Below are 17,454 nucleotides of genomic sequence, written 5' to 3'. Positions count from 1 at the left end.
GCTAAAGGGTGCATTGGTGCATTGGCATCTGACACTCAGAGCTTGGTTGGCACTGACCAAGCATTGCTGGTTGATGAGTTGGGAGCGAGACAAGGTTGAATTTGAACTGTGAAATCATCTCATACATTTACAGTGTGCATTCACCTCAGTATTCTACTGAAACATTAACTGTGCCAGCGCCACATACTGTACATAAACAGCTGTAGGGACTTTTTATTCATGCTAACGGCATGGCTCTAGGGACGGCCATGTTTGGTGCATCTGTTTTCTGAAGTTCCCATGTTGTCCCCATGACTCTGATTGCAATAATAATATAATTAGGTATAAATATTTGATTGTGAGTGGAAGGTTGAACTGTAGCCTAAGTAAATGTTTTGAAGTCCAAATAACTATTGCCATTTCCTTTTTTTTGACTTGGTAATTTGAGAGAAATCCCATCACTGAACTGTGCCTACTGAGCTTGCAGAAATTGCCTGGGAGGTAGTTAGGAGCTGATTGCATAATGAGCTGCTGCCTTTGTAAATCAGTGAATTTGCAAACGTACTGATTAAGGAAATTTGAGTAAATTTGCAAATGCACTGATTAACGAAAGTTCAGTATATTTTCAAATGGATCAGAGATAAAGAAAAAAAGAGAAAGAGGAAAAACACAGGCATGCAGGCGAGGTAAGACGAGGTTACACTCTGGAAAAAAGTGGAAAACTTTAGTAAATATACGTGAAAGATGGACAAAAAGTCAGAGAGGCACAGACACACTGAGAATGACTTAGAAAAAAAGGCAGTTACTGTAAGAGAAGACGGGCCGAAAGCAAGGAGCTGAGGAAAGAAAAAGCACAAGGGTGACAGGGAAAGTAACAGAGTGAGAGAAATATATTGTACAGAAAAACAGAAATGAAATTACAATGAAGAACAGATCAAGAGGAGAAGTGCAAGATTAAGAGTGGATGGAAAAACAAAACTACGAGAGGCTGAGGTCAAGAGAAAAAAAAAAACGAAAAGGAGAGGGAGGCGTTTCACAGCAGGCTCCAGATTGGACGTGAGCCATTTTAATTTGTCAGTCGGTGTTCAAGTGATGAAACTGATGGATGACACCCATGGGACTGCAAACTGTAATAACTACAGCGCAGAGGACTCAGACGCACACAAACACAGACACACACTTTATAGACAGATCTATCCTGACCACACAAGACATCAGTATCAGTGGCTCCAGTATCGAGACCTGACGATGTCGCGCTGTGACCCATCATCACAACAAAATCTGGTCACGTACAACATCTCAAATGTTTTTCTGTGTATACGTGCCAGAGTATTTTTTAGCCCTACAGGAGATGGGTGAAACATTGTGAAACATTGTGGTCTTGTTAGAGATAAAGAAATCTATCATCATCATGATCACAACAAAAATTCAGATCAAAAGACCACAAAATTGTGTTCAAAGGCCAAGGCATTGCAAAGAAACTACAAACACATCAAATGGGGCTAAGACAATAATGCGAAATTTTGTTTAAATGACAAAATGTTGCAACAATCTAAATAACTCAAATAAAATAGAAGAATTAGGAAATACAACCACAAAAAATGGGATAAGACAAGCTGCAGAATGGTGTTAAAATGGCCAAAAAATTCAGCAAAAATAGCAAAATTCAGCTAAAACAACACCCAAAAAATTTTGTTTAAATGCCAAAGTGATCTCACAAAACTTCTCATAATGTTTTGCAACTTAAGCAGAAGCCCTAGGCTTGACTAAAATGACACTGGGGGTAGCCTTTTGCTTTGTATCTTGATGCAGAGGGGGTTGGCAGTAAGACGGGGTGTGCAGTTAGGTTTAGGACACAAAATTACCTGGTAATGGTTCGGAAAATATTGCACATGTAACTAAAAAACATCCAGTGAGAGTGGCACAAACACAGCTGGAAATGCAGTGGTGTATTACTAAAACACACCTAGCTCTGAATCGCACAAACCGTGCAACCAATGTTGCTGTTTGTTGGTACTGAGCACCGGTCTGCTGAGTCAAAGTCCAGTGTTTGTTGGACCCATCTAACTACCCTCCTACCCATGTTGACTGGACTTTATGGTCTTTTTTAAAATTCTATTTTCCGTGTTTTCAACAACATAACAGCTGTGATACATCCAGAGTGAAATACCAAAATACAAAAACTTCCATGTTGTCCATTTTACTCCCTCCCCTGGAAAAAAAGTTGTATAAACCTAAAATAAAAACTAAAATGCCAGTATACATACTAGGGATGTACCTGGCGAATAATTTCACATTGGACTAAATGAAAATTTTAATTAAGACTTGTCAACTAGTCTAGAAAAAAAGGGAAACACTCAGAAAACAGTCAAAATTTAGCACAATTTATTGCTAAGTATTTGAAACATTGTCCCAAAAAATACTGTTTGCATTAAGAGCCCTTTGAAGCCTTTAATCACAATCTGCAACAACCATGTTGGATTTTAAATGCCGCTGACACTGTGCTGTTTTAAAACTTCAATTTATGCGAGCATTACCACGGGGAGGGGAACTGCTGTCCGACAGCTCTGTAGCACCCACTACTGGTGGGCAGCTGCATAGCAGATAAGTGGCCTGGTACACGAATAAAACATTAATTGGTTTAACCAGCTAATGATTCTGGTGTCATCTCGCGAGGGTGCCAACGTTTAATCATTTTGACATTTAATCACAAGCATCCCTAATACATACATGTATACATGGGCAGATACACATCTCAGACATACATAAGCAGACAGCAAAGTAAATCCAAATGTAAACATAAGTACACACACACACACACACACACACACACACACACGCATTCATACAAGTAGATTCATACATCAGTCACAGTTGTCTACAGCCAATCTACATTGTAATTCGCTTAAAGTAAGAATCAATTATGGAACATCACAGTTTTAGCGTTTTCATATCCGTCAGAAATGGTTGCCATCTCCTGTAGAATTTACCTGCAGAGTCACCCAGCATACACATTATTATCTCCAAGTGTAGAAAACTAATAAGATCACCAGCCCACTGGACATGCGTGGGAGACACCTCCTGCTTCCACTTCATAAGTATAAGCTGTCTGGCAATGAAGGAAACAAAAGCAATGGCATTTGAATAGTGTCTAGGAAGAGGTATGTTCTCTGAAACTTCTCCAAAAATTGCAATTTGTGGGGAAGGGGTAAATTTGACTTCCAAAATGCACAGAAGATGTATTAAACATCGATGTTCAATAGTAAGATTTGGACAAGTCCAAAAAGTATGAATGAGGGATTCTGCATCCGTTGCATAAGGGATCTGTCCCTGGATAAATCTTTGCTAACTTTTCTTTGGATCAATGAAGGCGGTGCAAGACCTTGTATTGTAGGAGGCCATGTCTGGTGCAAATTGAGGAGGAATGAACTCTTTGAAGAATGGACTGCCAATCGTGATCTGCGATTCTGGTAGCAAAATCATCCTCCTGCTGGGATCTCATAGTGGAGAGACTCCTCTGTTCTGCATATTAATGTCTAGAATTCTATCAAAAGTTGTTTCATCTGGTAAATTGGGGAACTGGGGATATCTGCTTTGCATGAAATTTCTAATTTGTAAATAATGGAAGAAATGGGTCTGTGGAATATCACACTTTTGATTCAATTAAGTAAATGAGGCAAATAACTTATCTACATACAAGTCCGACTTTATGATCTTTGAACTACGTCCGTTACTAAAAGCATCTAATAATGATGTGGATGGTTTTCATTGGAATTGATTGAAAGACTAGGGCCTCTCACACAGACGCTGAAGGGTGTCTCATCAGCCGGACACCAAGGACACTGCTGAAGTAGTGTATTTTGACGCCCAAGGAGTGAATGCTGACATTTTCCATATTTTAAAAAAAAAAGTTACGCTGAAGGCTGTTTTTGGTATTTTTGTGTGCTAAAATGCCAAAATATTGGTTAAAAAAAGCCCCAAAACAAACCATTAATCTAAAACAAGGCTTAAAATATGTAAATGTAGAAATTTAGCCAGAAAAATGAATCAAAGAAACAAAAATATTTGAATACGAGCACCAAAAAGCCAACAAAATAAACACAAACAGGGCTGCAGGACTGGTTGGGCTACCTAAAATAATTAGCTACAGCGTCTTCTAGAGACACAGGGTATGAGCAACCTTTATTATAACTTTTTAATTGAATGTGTCTTCAGCCCTCACCACATATTCTACTGATCCAATAGTAATAGTGACTTTAATTGAAACTAGCATAATTTTTGACACTTATCTGGCAGTAAAGTTCTGAATGTTCTTTTTCACTGACACAACTGTCTGTGAAGAAATATTACCTGAGAGGACAGAGTTAAGGGTTGCTCTACATTAGTCACACGCTCTGTTTGCTAGTTTGACAGCAGGAGCCAATTACTGAATGAAGTGCAGACTTGTTTGATTTGGCAGTAGTAGGATGGGAAGTTGCAGTATAAAAAATGGGCTCAGAAATCACAGCTTGTCAGAAGCTCAATTTTCAACCAGCAGCTTGTAAAGAAAAAGGGAGACTCAAAGATTTGGTTCATGATTTAATGCTTTAAAATGATTCAGGCTCCATAAAAAAATAACTATGCTGCGATAAATATCTTAAAAGGAGCCATAACTTTCTAAGCGACTCATGATGTGTTGTACTTTATCAACAGTAATTATTTTCAAAGTGGGTTTTCTCTTGTATCAAAATGTGTCTCCAGGAAGCTGGAAATATTGTGCAGATAATGTTGCTACTGTTTCAGAAATAGTGTAAAATCAATACTATTTTCCTCCATTTAAAGACTGTTCTGAAACTACTGGTTGTAGAAAAGGTGAGCCAAATATATCATTGTCTCAATAGAACTGTAAAATGAATACAATCACTGTTGTTTTTTTTTTTTTAAAGTGATGGTAAAGGTAAACTGCATTTAATACCAGTGGTGCCAGCAGCTGTAATGATTTTTTTAATGAGTACCATCCTGTTGAGAATAAAACTGTGACAAAAGCAGCAGATTGTGTCTTTGGGTACTTTTTACCTGATAAATGTGCCTGAGATGCATTTTTTGGCTGTGTCCACTCCCTACCGATGATTGGTGCACATGTCATGGGCCAGAGGTTGATATGATAAACATTTCTGGCGCTCAGCTGTGATGCTAGCAATATTGTGTTACTTATTTTGTGTGTTAGCAAGCAAAAATAGCTAGAAATGAGCAAACAAAAACAAGTGGGCATTTTTCAGGCTGTTGAAATAATAAAGCCGCAGGAGCGAAGAACATGCAGAGAGCAGCAGTATGAGCACCAAGTCAGCTAACGTTACTGCTGCTAGCATTAATGTTACAATGACAGAGGCTAGCAGCCAGCTACATGTCCAGGATCCACCCACTTTGCAAAGCAATGAGCCCTGGAAGGAATCTACCGCTGTAGCCACCCTCATCAGTGACTGCTGTGCAAGCTTAGAATACACCGATGTTTTGTCTCAGGAGCAAATCGGTTTGTGGTACCTCAGCATCTGAGGATGAGATTGGCAGTGTGGAGGCTGATGAACCTGGCACCTGACTCTGTTGAATTGAAAGCATTTCAGTCAGGAACATTTCAGTCAAAGAAAACTTTATTTCCATTTGCAGTATTATATTTGGCAGTATGACTCTGTTCTAGACCGTCTCTACCTTTCCTAAGCCTTATGGCAAAGAGAGCACACTGCTCTGCCCCTCCATGCGCCTACGTGGAAAGTCTAAGGCAGGGAGAGCAGCAGCAAAGACCCCCCAGGAACAGAACAGAGCAGCATCAGTGACAAACAGAAATGACATTGATGAGTCAGACACAGCATGAAAAGGAGGAGCTGGGGTGGAGGCGGGTTGCTGAGAAAGCAGCAACAGTAGGCAGGCCAGAGCAGTTTAAATAGGGTGCCCTGAATGAGATTTGCCAACTGGTTGCATAGAAAGGAATCATGTGATCTATCAGCTGACTCCCTTCCATCAATCAGCTGCTCCACAGTTGATTGGACTGTCTGAGATCAGCTGATGTAGCTGGGATGTGAGCTGAGTTTGACATTGTGTCCTGCCTGAACTAACGCTATGCTCAATTACAGTCCAGATTTAAGCTTCCCAGAGGGTGGGTAGGTAGCCCCATCTAAAATTCTGGAGGAATTTTATGATGTGAACCTTTACCTGCCTCTGCGTTACAGCAAAAACATGGATGATTATCATGATTTTCTCATCAGGAGACATGATTCTCACAAAAAAGGCACTAAGTGACTGGAGCAATGCCAAAAAAAGGTCTCAAGACACTTGCAGGAGTTTGATGCAATAGGGAGATGCTGCAGAATGAACTTCAAATAGGCAGGAATGCTATTTCATTTTCTCATGTGGCCTTTTTATTGTTTATTGTAGCAGCTTTGTTTGGGCTTCGTGTTACATGTTGTTGCTGTACATCTTTTATACCTAACTACTGAAGTTGATGTGATACTACTGCAAAACGAGGGAATCTGTTGTCTACTAAATGCCTGCATGTTTCTCTGGGCTATATTCAATGTATAATATTGTATTCTATTATTCTGCTGGCTGTTGCTGTCAGGTCTGTTGGCTTGTCTTTGAAATACACACGGTAGGCTTGGGAACCTACATGTTAAAGGTTCCCTACAAGTGGGCGGGAGGCTCCTGTGGGTACTTGAAATATAATCCTGTTGGTGCCACTGTTTAACACTGACTTTATTTGACAGACTTGTTCTGGAAGATAACGAAATAGATCACTGTGTCTCTGGGATGAGCAAGTACGGCATTATATGTATCAGTACGTGGAGAATAGGTGGGGTTTGAACTGTTATTATTTTAAGGCTGAAACTGACATGGGTTGATTAGAAGTTGTTATATTTATTATTTATCAGAAAACTATATACAGAACTGCCTCAGAATTGAGTTTCAGATCATTTTTGATCCAAAGAGTACAAGAACTATTTACAGAAGATGTTTTTACTTCAATAAAATCCTATTCCTTTTTTTTTTTTTTTTTTTTTAAGAAAACTACAGCACAGACTCAGAATTGAGCTTCAGATCAATGCCTCACAAGAGTAAGAGAACGATTTATTTACAGGACAAGCATCAACACAAACGAATAAACTTCAGTGAATCAATGAATGAACATAACACATGCATGCAGTATTAAGAAGCATGAAAATGCATGAACTAGTTTTCATACTCAACATTTCTTTCTTTTATTGATTTTTGGGTTTTTTTTGTACTTTAAGGGTCCAGTGTGTAGGATTCAGGGCAGTGACTGTTAACTGGCAGCCCACAGGCCACATCCAGGCCCACCAGAGCTTTCCATCTGATTCAGAGAATGTGAGGAGGGAAAGAAATGCATTACAGTATTTAGGATATCTACAGTAGTATTTTATCTTCTTATATTGAAACAACCCCAAAACAATAATGAATAATTATTATTAATTATAATTTTATTAGGACTGATTTACCAAGCCCAAATATGACCTGTTGGTAGATGTTATAAATCCAACTGTCAGCTTATTATTAGTGGTAGTGATGCGCCAGGTTCGGTAAGCTTACTCGAAAAATATCAAATGCCAGACAGTGACAAAGTCCTGATTAAGTCATCAATAACTTAAGGAAATATTGCATGAAGTAGTTCAACTTTCACTCCCTCTGCCACTCTTTCTCTCTGTCACACACACAGGCCTACACAAACAAATACACACAAACACTGCTGCGCTCAGTCTGTGTCTTTTTCCATGTCTCTGTCTTCAGGCCTGACAGTGGTGCTACTATGCATAAAGTTCACAGTTTGCAGATCGGGTCAAGGCTGGGTGGTTGATTAACCCATATTTTGCTGATTGGGTGGTGCCAATTTGATAAGTTAAGCTGAAATGAACTCCAGTCTAGAGGGCTGCATTGGGATTGGGTCCCGCTGGGTCCCGCGGGACCCAACCCACATCTTGCGGGAGCGGGCGGTTTGAACTTTGCCGCGGGTGGGAACGGGCAGCTAAAAAAAACACTGCGGGATCGGGATGTAGCCTATAGCGACAGGATGGAGTTAACAACTGATGAGGAAAAGAAGCTCAAACAAGACGCACGGGATTGGGACCGCAGTCGGTCAGCAACATTCTCTTCCTCCACAGCAATATTATGGCCAAGTGATTCATTTGTTAAATTCATTCATTTGTTAACTTTCTTTATTTTATGTTATTTATTAGTGTTATTTGAGCCACTCACAGCCTACTCTCGTTGCTATTTGTTAATTACATAAAGAGGCGTGATGATGCCGGTGTTATTGAGCATAGGCTTTATCTTTATCTCATTAATGTTTCTTATTCAGGTCTCTCTTAGAAATGAGACCTTAACCTCAGTCACTGTGTGATTATATAAAGGTAGAAAAATAAATAAAATACAGAGGAGGAGAACAGAATATGAAACAGTCTTTATTTCATTAAAAACTAAACAAAAACAACGAACATGCACATTGCCGGAGCGGGCGGGAGTGTAACATACATGTTGCAGTTGCGGGCGGTAATGGTCAGAAATTCAGCGGGAGCGGGCAAGAGCAGGATGAAGAAAACAGTCCCGCACAGGGCTCTACTCCAGTCTTTCATAAATGGGATGCTGCTTGAGTCATATCCTTGTGCAAGAATGGAGACAAATAGTTCAGTCCCCGCAATCAGATGATTATACTGAAGCAGTCCACAAACACATAATTTTACTATTCTGGACAAACTGAGCATAGCGTTAGTTCAGACAGGACATGTCAAGCTCAGCTCACATCCCAGCTACATCAGCTGATCTCAAACAGTCCAATCAACTGATGGAGCAGCTGATTGATGGAAGGGAGTCAGCTGATAGATCACATGATTCCTTTCTATGCAACCAGTTGGCAAATCTCATTCAGGGCACCCTATTTAAACTGCTCTGGCCTGCCTACTGTTGCTGCTTTCTCTGCAACCCGTCTCCACCCCATCTCCTCCTTTTCATGCTGTGTCTGACTTATCAGTGTCATTTCAGTTTGTCACTGATGCTGCTCTGTTCTGTTCCTGGGGGGTCTTTGCTGCTGCTCTCCCTGCCTTAGGCTTTCCATGTAGGCGCATGGAAGGGCAGAGAGGTTTGCTCTCTCTGCCTCAGGCTTTCCTCGTTTGCATGTGGCAGAGCAGAGAAGTGCGCTCTCTGCCTTGAGGTTTTTCTATGTAGTGGCTCTGTGAGAGCTCCTGCAAACTTCTGCCATTAGGACAAAAGGTTAGACTGTGCAGATGGGATTTCAGTTTGGTAGCAACAGAAATGAGTAAACTACTGTGTCCTCTTCCTCTCCTCTCGTTCATATTTCTATAAAGGCAACAGGTATCATTGATTTCCAGATCTCCTTGTCCTTATCATCCCTCTGTCCAACACCACAGCACGGTACAAACAATTGCACTAGAACCTTAAAACTACACTCCCCGTTTTTCTACTCTACATTGCACGTAGTAATGTATCAATACTGTGTTACATGGTTTTATGATTTTGTGTTTTTAAATCACACTCTGATCTGTGAAGAACAGTGTTTTACTCCCGTGTATACTGATTAGGTTTTATGGAAGTGATAAATAAACCTGATTCAGATTATGATATTATAACACTGTGCATCACATTAAGACTGTAAATGTTTTTTTGCCTTGCAGAACAGAAGCTATTTCACGTCTACGAACAATTTTGTGACTTGATGCTTGTTTTCTCCATAGTCAACCTCTGCTCCTCAAGATGAGAGCAAAGCCAGTTACTACTCTTCATCCCTGTTTCCTCTGCCTAATCCTTCCTCTCTTACATCCAGTATCTTGCACTTGATCCTTCACATCTCACTCCCTCCTCCCTCTTCATCCTCACACTGCTTCACACTGCCTCACACTGTAAATCATCCATCTGACTTTCCCCCTCTAATTCTTGGTCTCTGACGTTTTCCTACTTCCTCCATCCCTCTTTTACCTTTCTACCTTCTTTCTACCTCTCACACTTGTTGTCTCTGACACTTGTTGACTTCCCCTTGGCTTGTCTCCTTAAGGAAACCCCACTGCTGCCTTAAGTGCCTTTCCATTACTCTGAAAACTCGAGGGAACTTTTGTGAGATCAAGCCTTCAAGGGCTGAGGGAGTTACTCAACAACTAGGCATCCTCCAGGGGTGCCCAGAATGCATTTTGATTTTTCATAATTTCATCTGCACAATGTCACATTGTGCCACGGAACATTCAGCGACAGATTATTTAAAGTAAACAGAATGTGTTCAGGGGATTGAGGGAATATTAAATCATTATCCTGTATGTTTTGTCGTTTTTATTATTTCAAATTATCATACCTGCTCAAAGGCTTGGACGTATTTGAACCCATACAAATTGCACATAAATTTACAAAGAGCGTTAAGAATGGTTTCCTATTATTTTTTGTCAAATTACCTTTTTCATTGCTCGATAATGCAGCTGCAAGTAGCTTCTTTTGATGGTGCATGAAGCATGAATAAGCTGCAAGCCATCTCCCCCTCCTCCTCACTGCTTTGTTCTACTCCTCCTCTACACTTTGCTGCTTGGTTAAAAGCGCACTGTTTCCATAGAGACAGAGTTACTGCCTGACAACTTGTGGTCAAGGAAGTGCAAGAAGGAAAGGAATAACAGGGCAGTCAAACATATAGAGTTTCTATTGTGATGCTTCAGAGACTCTAAACAGAGATTTTAGTCTGAAGGAGTGGGGCCTGGTCAAGGAATGAAAAACCTACATATTGCAGTAGACTAAGTTTGGAAATATTAAATTTTTGGCAGGTGACACAAGAACTGGAAACCTGTGATATGGACAGAATTATTTAAGTTGGACGTAGTCACTAAAGAGTGCCCTCTGTTACATAAAGCTCACTATTAAGGTATATCTTGGTGTGATGATGGTGCTGGTAAAAAGCTTATAGGATCTCCTCAAATACTAGGGTTCCTCCTCTTTGGAGCATGATTGCGCACAACAAATTTTGTGTCGGCATGAGCAAAGGGGCAGGAGACATGGCCATTGAGAAATTAGAAGTTTTGAGTCATTGGTGGCGTACAAGGGTCATATGGTAGCATTGACAGGGTTAACTACAGAGACCAGGCGTCATCAACTAGATTTGCCCAATGGCCAGAATTTTCTTAAGCAGACACTGTGGGGGCCAGACTTTCAAACTATACATATGGGCGCCTGACTATGTTTAAAAACAACACATTCTCCCTCCGAACTCGTCACATAGCGACATCTGGTCATGGACTTTTAACATCGCCATATGACGTACAAAGTGCGTTTCGTTTTGGCAGGCGTGAACACAGCAATCACACTTGGGTGACCTTCTTGAAGAGGTGCTCCAAGTCCGGTTACAAACGAACTCTGGTGCGATTCGTTTGTGGTGAGAACGTGTTTTGACCTTGATCTGAACCAACTGCAGTCACATGACACATTGTTTGGGTTAAGCATGAGCATGTTACAGTCCTGGAGGATTATTAATGTGCACCTCCTCCTGTACTGCCTTAATATGCACATTCAGCACATCCAATGCATCAAAACATTGTTTTCTAGTTGGAGCCCCGCCTCGTTTTCAAACTGTATGGTTTGACTAAAATGAACAATGACAGCAATATAGTCCACGATGAGCAGCGCTAAAATGAACCTGCATAGTTGTCCCTCCATTGTGACATTAGAAAGTCTTGCATTTATCTTCAACGTTTGGTTTACTTCCTGGATTTTTCCTGCATGGAAATTCTGACCAATCAAGAGCAGCTTTCTCCTGCAAGGCATTTGATCTGGTCCACTTGTAAATGCTGAGAACACGAACCAACTCTAGGCAATTATACAACTTTGTAACAAAATTAGTCCCTGATTCAGACCAAAGCAAGCAAACTCTAGGTCTGAAAGCATGCCAAGAGGCAGAAATTACATACTGTGGGTTTAAAACTTGCACAGAAATACTGAGCATGGTTGAGATTTTTGTTTCGTTCACTTACACTGTCAGCTAAAACACTCACCAAATGTTTAACACAGTCTGTACAAAGAGTTTCAAAAGCTGCTGACGAGAATCACATTTTCTGTGTCTATTTGTTTTATGATTACTTTGATTGTCACTGTTTGGTATTCAAATCAGAATTGTGAAATGCCAACTTCAGCCTCTAAACTTGAAAGAATTAATAATTTGACATTGACTGTGATAGTTACGGATAAAAATGTTCTTATCATGAAACCATTTTTGGTAATATTGCCCTGCCATATGCTAAATGGAAAGGTGAGGAATCACATCTATACAAAATGTAATGGTAAAAACTAAAAACCACAAACAACCTCATGGTGAGGGAAAAAGGCAATGGATGACCAAAGTCATTGGAATTCATCCCTTAGGGAGAATACATTTCATCAACATTATGATAATCCATTCAGTAGTTGTCAAAATATTTTAGTATGAACCAAGGTAGTGGATCGACCAACCTACCAACAGACAGACAGTGCCATCCCTGAAAGTCGTAAACAAAACAGACAGTAAGAGGGACAGAGATAAATGTGATGGATGACAATAGACTATAATTGAGAGACAATTGAGTTAACCAGCAGTTGGCGCTTTCACTTGTTTCACTCTCAGCTGCTCCTGTTGCTCTAAACTTAGTTATTAATCTAACAACTACTGAGCCACTTGTTCATTTGGTGACATCGCACAAACTTCAACTTGTAGTCTCACAGCGGATGAATCATCAAGTGCATGACGTCCACATTCGCATGAAAAAGAGGCAGTAACAACTTACATTGCCTCGTGTTCTGATGCCAGAGGAGATCTGCTTGCAATCGGCAGCTTCCAGCCACAGCAATCCACGGACACACAGAGCTTAAAAGCTAGCCACAGGCCGGGTTAAATGTCTCACAGCACTTATGTGGCTAAAATAGCTTCACCTGCTGTTGAATCCAGTTGACATCTCCTTTTATCTATCAACTTTACCCACTATTGCATCAGTGCCCAGAGTCACTGTGGTCTCACACCAACAAAAGGAGGTCTGCAGTCGAGTGTTTGTGTGGATGTGTTGTGATGCTTTACTGACGCATACTGTACACTTGAAAAGAGCATGAACGCTGGCACGTATATCTGCAACCTCACTTCAAGCGTGCACAAACAATCTGTGGAGGGTGCACATCCACATCGAAACTCACGAAGAGCCCGATTCAGACTGAGACTGAAGTGCCATGCGTGCACCCTGCTGCACTGCTTACATGGTATGCTTCAAGCAGTGATGCAGTATCTGACTTGGGAATATGTCCCTCATGAGCTCTATCTCAGCAGCCTGAAACTGCACCACTATCAGTTTCCTCCAAACATACACTCTTGCATTCTAATAATTGCCAAAGTTTGGATGTGAATTGCTGATTCATTGAAGTTGAACTTGTAACAAGTATGACTGGGATCCCTGTGGGTGTTTAATGCTGATAGTTTTTAGTTTTTATGTTTTGGGGGGTTTAGATATCCACCTCTGAAACTTTGGGACTATTTTTAATTTTATTTTATTTTTTAAAGTAGTTCCATTGAAAACAATCTTTTCTGTGGGTTATCCTCAGGGTACATGGGACATTGCATCAGGATGGTGGTAGAAACTGAATATTTCATCTTTGTGAGTTTGGGTTGACTAACATTTTAAGTCCTTCATATCACACTTGTGTTACTTAAAATGATAATAAAGCTTCACTAAATTCTACTTAATCGCACACAGGTCTATTTAATATTTCAGGAGACTACTTTTTAAGTTCATAATAGTATTTTGGGTTTTTACTAGAACCTGTCTGACTGCTTTAATGTACAAACAACTTTATTTTCTAAATTAAAGTTTGTTTTAATAATTTAAAGCATCTGGACCAAAATCTTTACAACCAGACATGTTCCAACAGGAATATGATTCAAAATCAGGGAGAAATAAAAATCGGCATCTAAGATGACATGTTTCCTGACCGTAGCATGTAGCTACATGTAGCAGTGTACTTGTAGCTGGGAAATGACTGTAACACAGTACAGCTTCGGAACTGGACATGTTCCAACAGGAATATGCTCCGAAATTGAAAAGTCATTAACAACACTGGCAATCAACAGTACATGTTTCCTTGATGTTAGCTGTAGCTACATGTAGCAGTAAAGAGCAAGGAATGGAGTATGACAACACTTTCTTCAGTGGAAAAATCACAAATGAAAGCTACTTAACCGAAATTTTTACAACCATACATGGTCCAGCAGGAATAGGATACGAAATCTGGGGGAAAATAACAACATGTGCAACCAAGATCAAAGGTTTCCCCGACAATAGCATGCTAGCATGTAGCTACACATGTGTCTGTGCATTTGAAGTTGGTAAATGATGGTAACAGAGTCCAGTGACACTTTCTCCTGTGAAAAATTACCAATGAAAGCTTCTGGTCCAAAATTTTTACAACCAGACATGTTCCAACAGGAATATGATTCAAAATAAAAGAGAAATAAACAACATCAGCAACTAAGAATACATGTTCTCCAGACCGTAGCATGTAGCTACATGTAGCAGTGTACTTGTAGCTGGTAAATGACTAACTCAGTATAGCTGCACTTTCTAACTTGAAAAATCACCAATAAAAGCTTTAAAACCAAAATCTTCACAACTGACATGTTCCAACAGGAATATGATCTGAAATCAGGGGAAATTAATAACATCTGTAACCAAGATTACAGGTTTCCCTGATAACAGTATGTAGCTACATGTAGCAGTGTACACAATATAAACACTTGCAGAAACATGCTAGGAGCAGATGACCATCAAAAGAACCCCTTTACAAGCTGACATCAGCTTGTAGACAAAGTAGAAAAAAAATAAAATGGAAACCGAGTATCCAGAGCAGTCTGAAGCCTGAGGTTTTTGCTGACAAGAATAACTTCTACATACATTTACCTCAGTATTTGAAATCCTGGCCACATTAACACGTATGAAATAAGGAAAACCATAAAAGGTCCTCGTCATGGCCTGATTAAATGATGTTGCACAATCAGGATGCACAGTGAGTGCCAAGAAATTAAATGTGACTGGACAGGGTTAAAATCATTAAGGAGAGCTGTCTTTTGAAAGTGATTTACTGTAGACCACAGAGCAGACCGACACTGCTCTGATGTGACTTCAGGTAACATGTGCCCTTTCCATCATGACACTGGGTGCTGTGTCTGCCACACAGAGTGTGTCAGATGCAGTATGTTGTGGGGATAGCTCTGCAGTCTGATTACTAGCACTGATGCCTTTAAATCAACAGGCTGACACAGAGAGGATTAAAGACAGATTCTATCATTTCTACCTCTTGAACATACACAACAAGCAATTATTTACACTTCTGTAATATGACTGTTTTTGATTAATACCGTTTTGAAGATTGCAGTGCGTCTTCTTACAGATATTTTTAATGACACCCTGCTCTCCTCTATAACCAGTCCAAACATTTACGTCACTGTATGCCATAAACCGGAGAGAGCTAGACATGTTTGCAAGTATACAGTGATCTTATTTGAAATACAAATGTGAGGCTGTGTGCACATGAACAAGTGGCCCATGCCTCTATCTGTGACCCCTGCTTATGTAAAGCATGTGGCTGTACTGCTGTCTAAATAAATGAACTGAAGAACACACTTCCCTTTAAAGTTTGGTCAAGGTTTTAATTTTCCAGTGGTATTATTTTTTGTGTTCAAAGGAGAAAGTGTTGATATTAATTGAACTACTGACCACATTTAACGTATGGATGGATTTGTAGGTACAGTAGCTTCCGTATTTAGAATAACATCATGTAGAGTCTGTTGCATTCACTATGACATTCAAGGAGCTATTGACGGTCATATTTTCACTGTTTCTCCCTGAAATTGGCAGTTGGGTTTGATTATGGGGCACATCAGAAATATATTACATACAGTAGAGTACAGTGCAAGCGAATGATGACACAAAATATAGTAACTGACATACTAATTAGTCTGAAAAGAGAAAGAAAAGTCTGGAAACGATTAAGGGTTTTAGATGTTTTTGAGGTAAGTCAAGACACAAACTGAAATCTGAGAATGAATTTACAGATCTCAAAATAGGAAACAGAATTACGGTGACCTTTAAAATCACCCAGCAAGCCAATAAAGAAAGTCCGAAGTTCAATACTTACCAGAAACAAATTTCTGGATGAATTTGCATATCATGTCCTGATCCATAGGACTATTCATTGACACATATGTGCCTGGTGACGCCACTACAGGCACTATGATTTGAATACCAAACAAATGCATCTCTACTAACAAACAACAGTATTCCTGATTAATGTAACTATGCTGCATCATTGCACGGTTTAATAAGCTGTAAATTCTGGTTTTGGAGTAGAAAGGCCAAAAATGACATGACAAAAACTAGGGGATGGGGGAAAAAATAGATTTACTTCAGGATCACAACATCTTGTTTTACTAGGAAAAGAGAGAGTTGACTGATTGTTCTGTATAATCAAATGTAAATCAAAACCTTGTGTCGGCTGCTCATGTACAACGGGAATCAATGACAGGAAGGCAATCTAAAAGTATAGGAACCAGGGAAGGAGATATTAAGAAGCCTTTATTGCAGTGGCTAAATCATTTAAAGAGCCAACATGTTTCAACTACTGCAAGTCTTCGTCAAGGCTTTAAGGTTTCTAAAGGCTTTAAGGTTTTTAAAGGCTTTGAAGCCATGAAAAAGACCTGCAACTCCCAGCGTACCACGCCATGATGCAGTACATGAGTACGCTCTCGATCATGGAGCAATAAAAGGTCACCAGCAGAGATGTGGACTCCAGAGAATTTGAAGGATGCCACCCTCTCTACACAGTCCCCGTTGATGTAGAGAGGGGGCGGGACAGGGTACAGTCATAAATTCAATCCCATCGACCAAGCAGGCATTAGCAGACAGTGCGAATACATGGACCTACAGCAACTTCAAAAGCCCAGACCCAGCCCACTGAAATTGTGGAGATATTTAGAGGAATTGGATTTCCCCATAATGCTAACTTTTTAGCACATTAGCTAGCTTCAATTGCAAAACAAAGTGGAGGAAACTGTTCAAGTGTCATCCTCCTTTGTAGGGTTGGCAAAGTAATCAGCCACAAAGCTTCCTGTGACATCATCCATCCACTGAGTGAGATCATACTGGTTGGCCAGTCTGGTCCTGTTGGTCAGTGTTTGCTGATTCAAGTAACACTCGTGGTCTTGGAGAGTGAGTGACCTGACACGGTACGTTTGTAAATTCAGTCTGATGCTCCACACTAAAATGAGAGTCGTGTTGGTCAAAGAAAAAGAGCATTATATTTCTATATGAATTAACAAACAGTTAAGTAAATGGCACACTGACTCTGCTCAGCACTCCGCTGTTCTGTCTCCCCAGACAGAACTCAGAGAGTTCACTCAGAGAGTGTGTCGCTCTGGATAACCGAACAGTACATTAA

This window comes from Epinephelus fuscoguttatus, linkage group LG22 (assembly GCF_011397635.1).
Source record: "Epinephelus fuscoguttatus linkage group LG22, E.fuscoguttatus.final_Chr_v1".
NCBI classification, from domain to species: domain Eukaryota; kingdom Metazoa; phylum Chordata; class Actinopteri; order Perciformes; family Serranidae; genus Epinephelus; species Epinephelus fuscoguttatus.
This window is presented reverse-complemented; position numbering follows the sequence as displayed.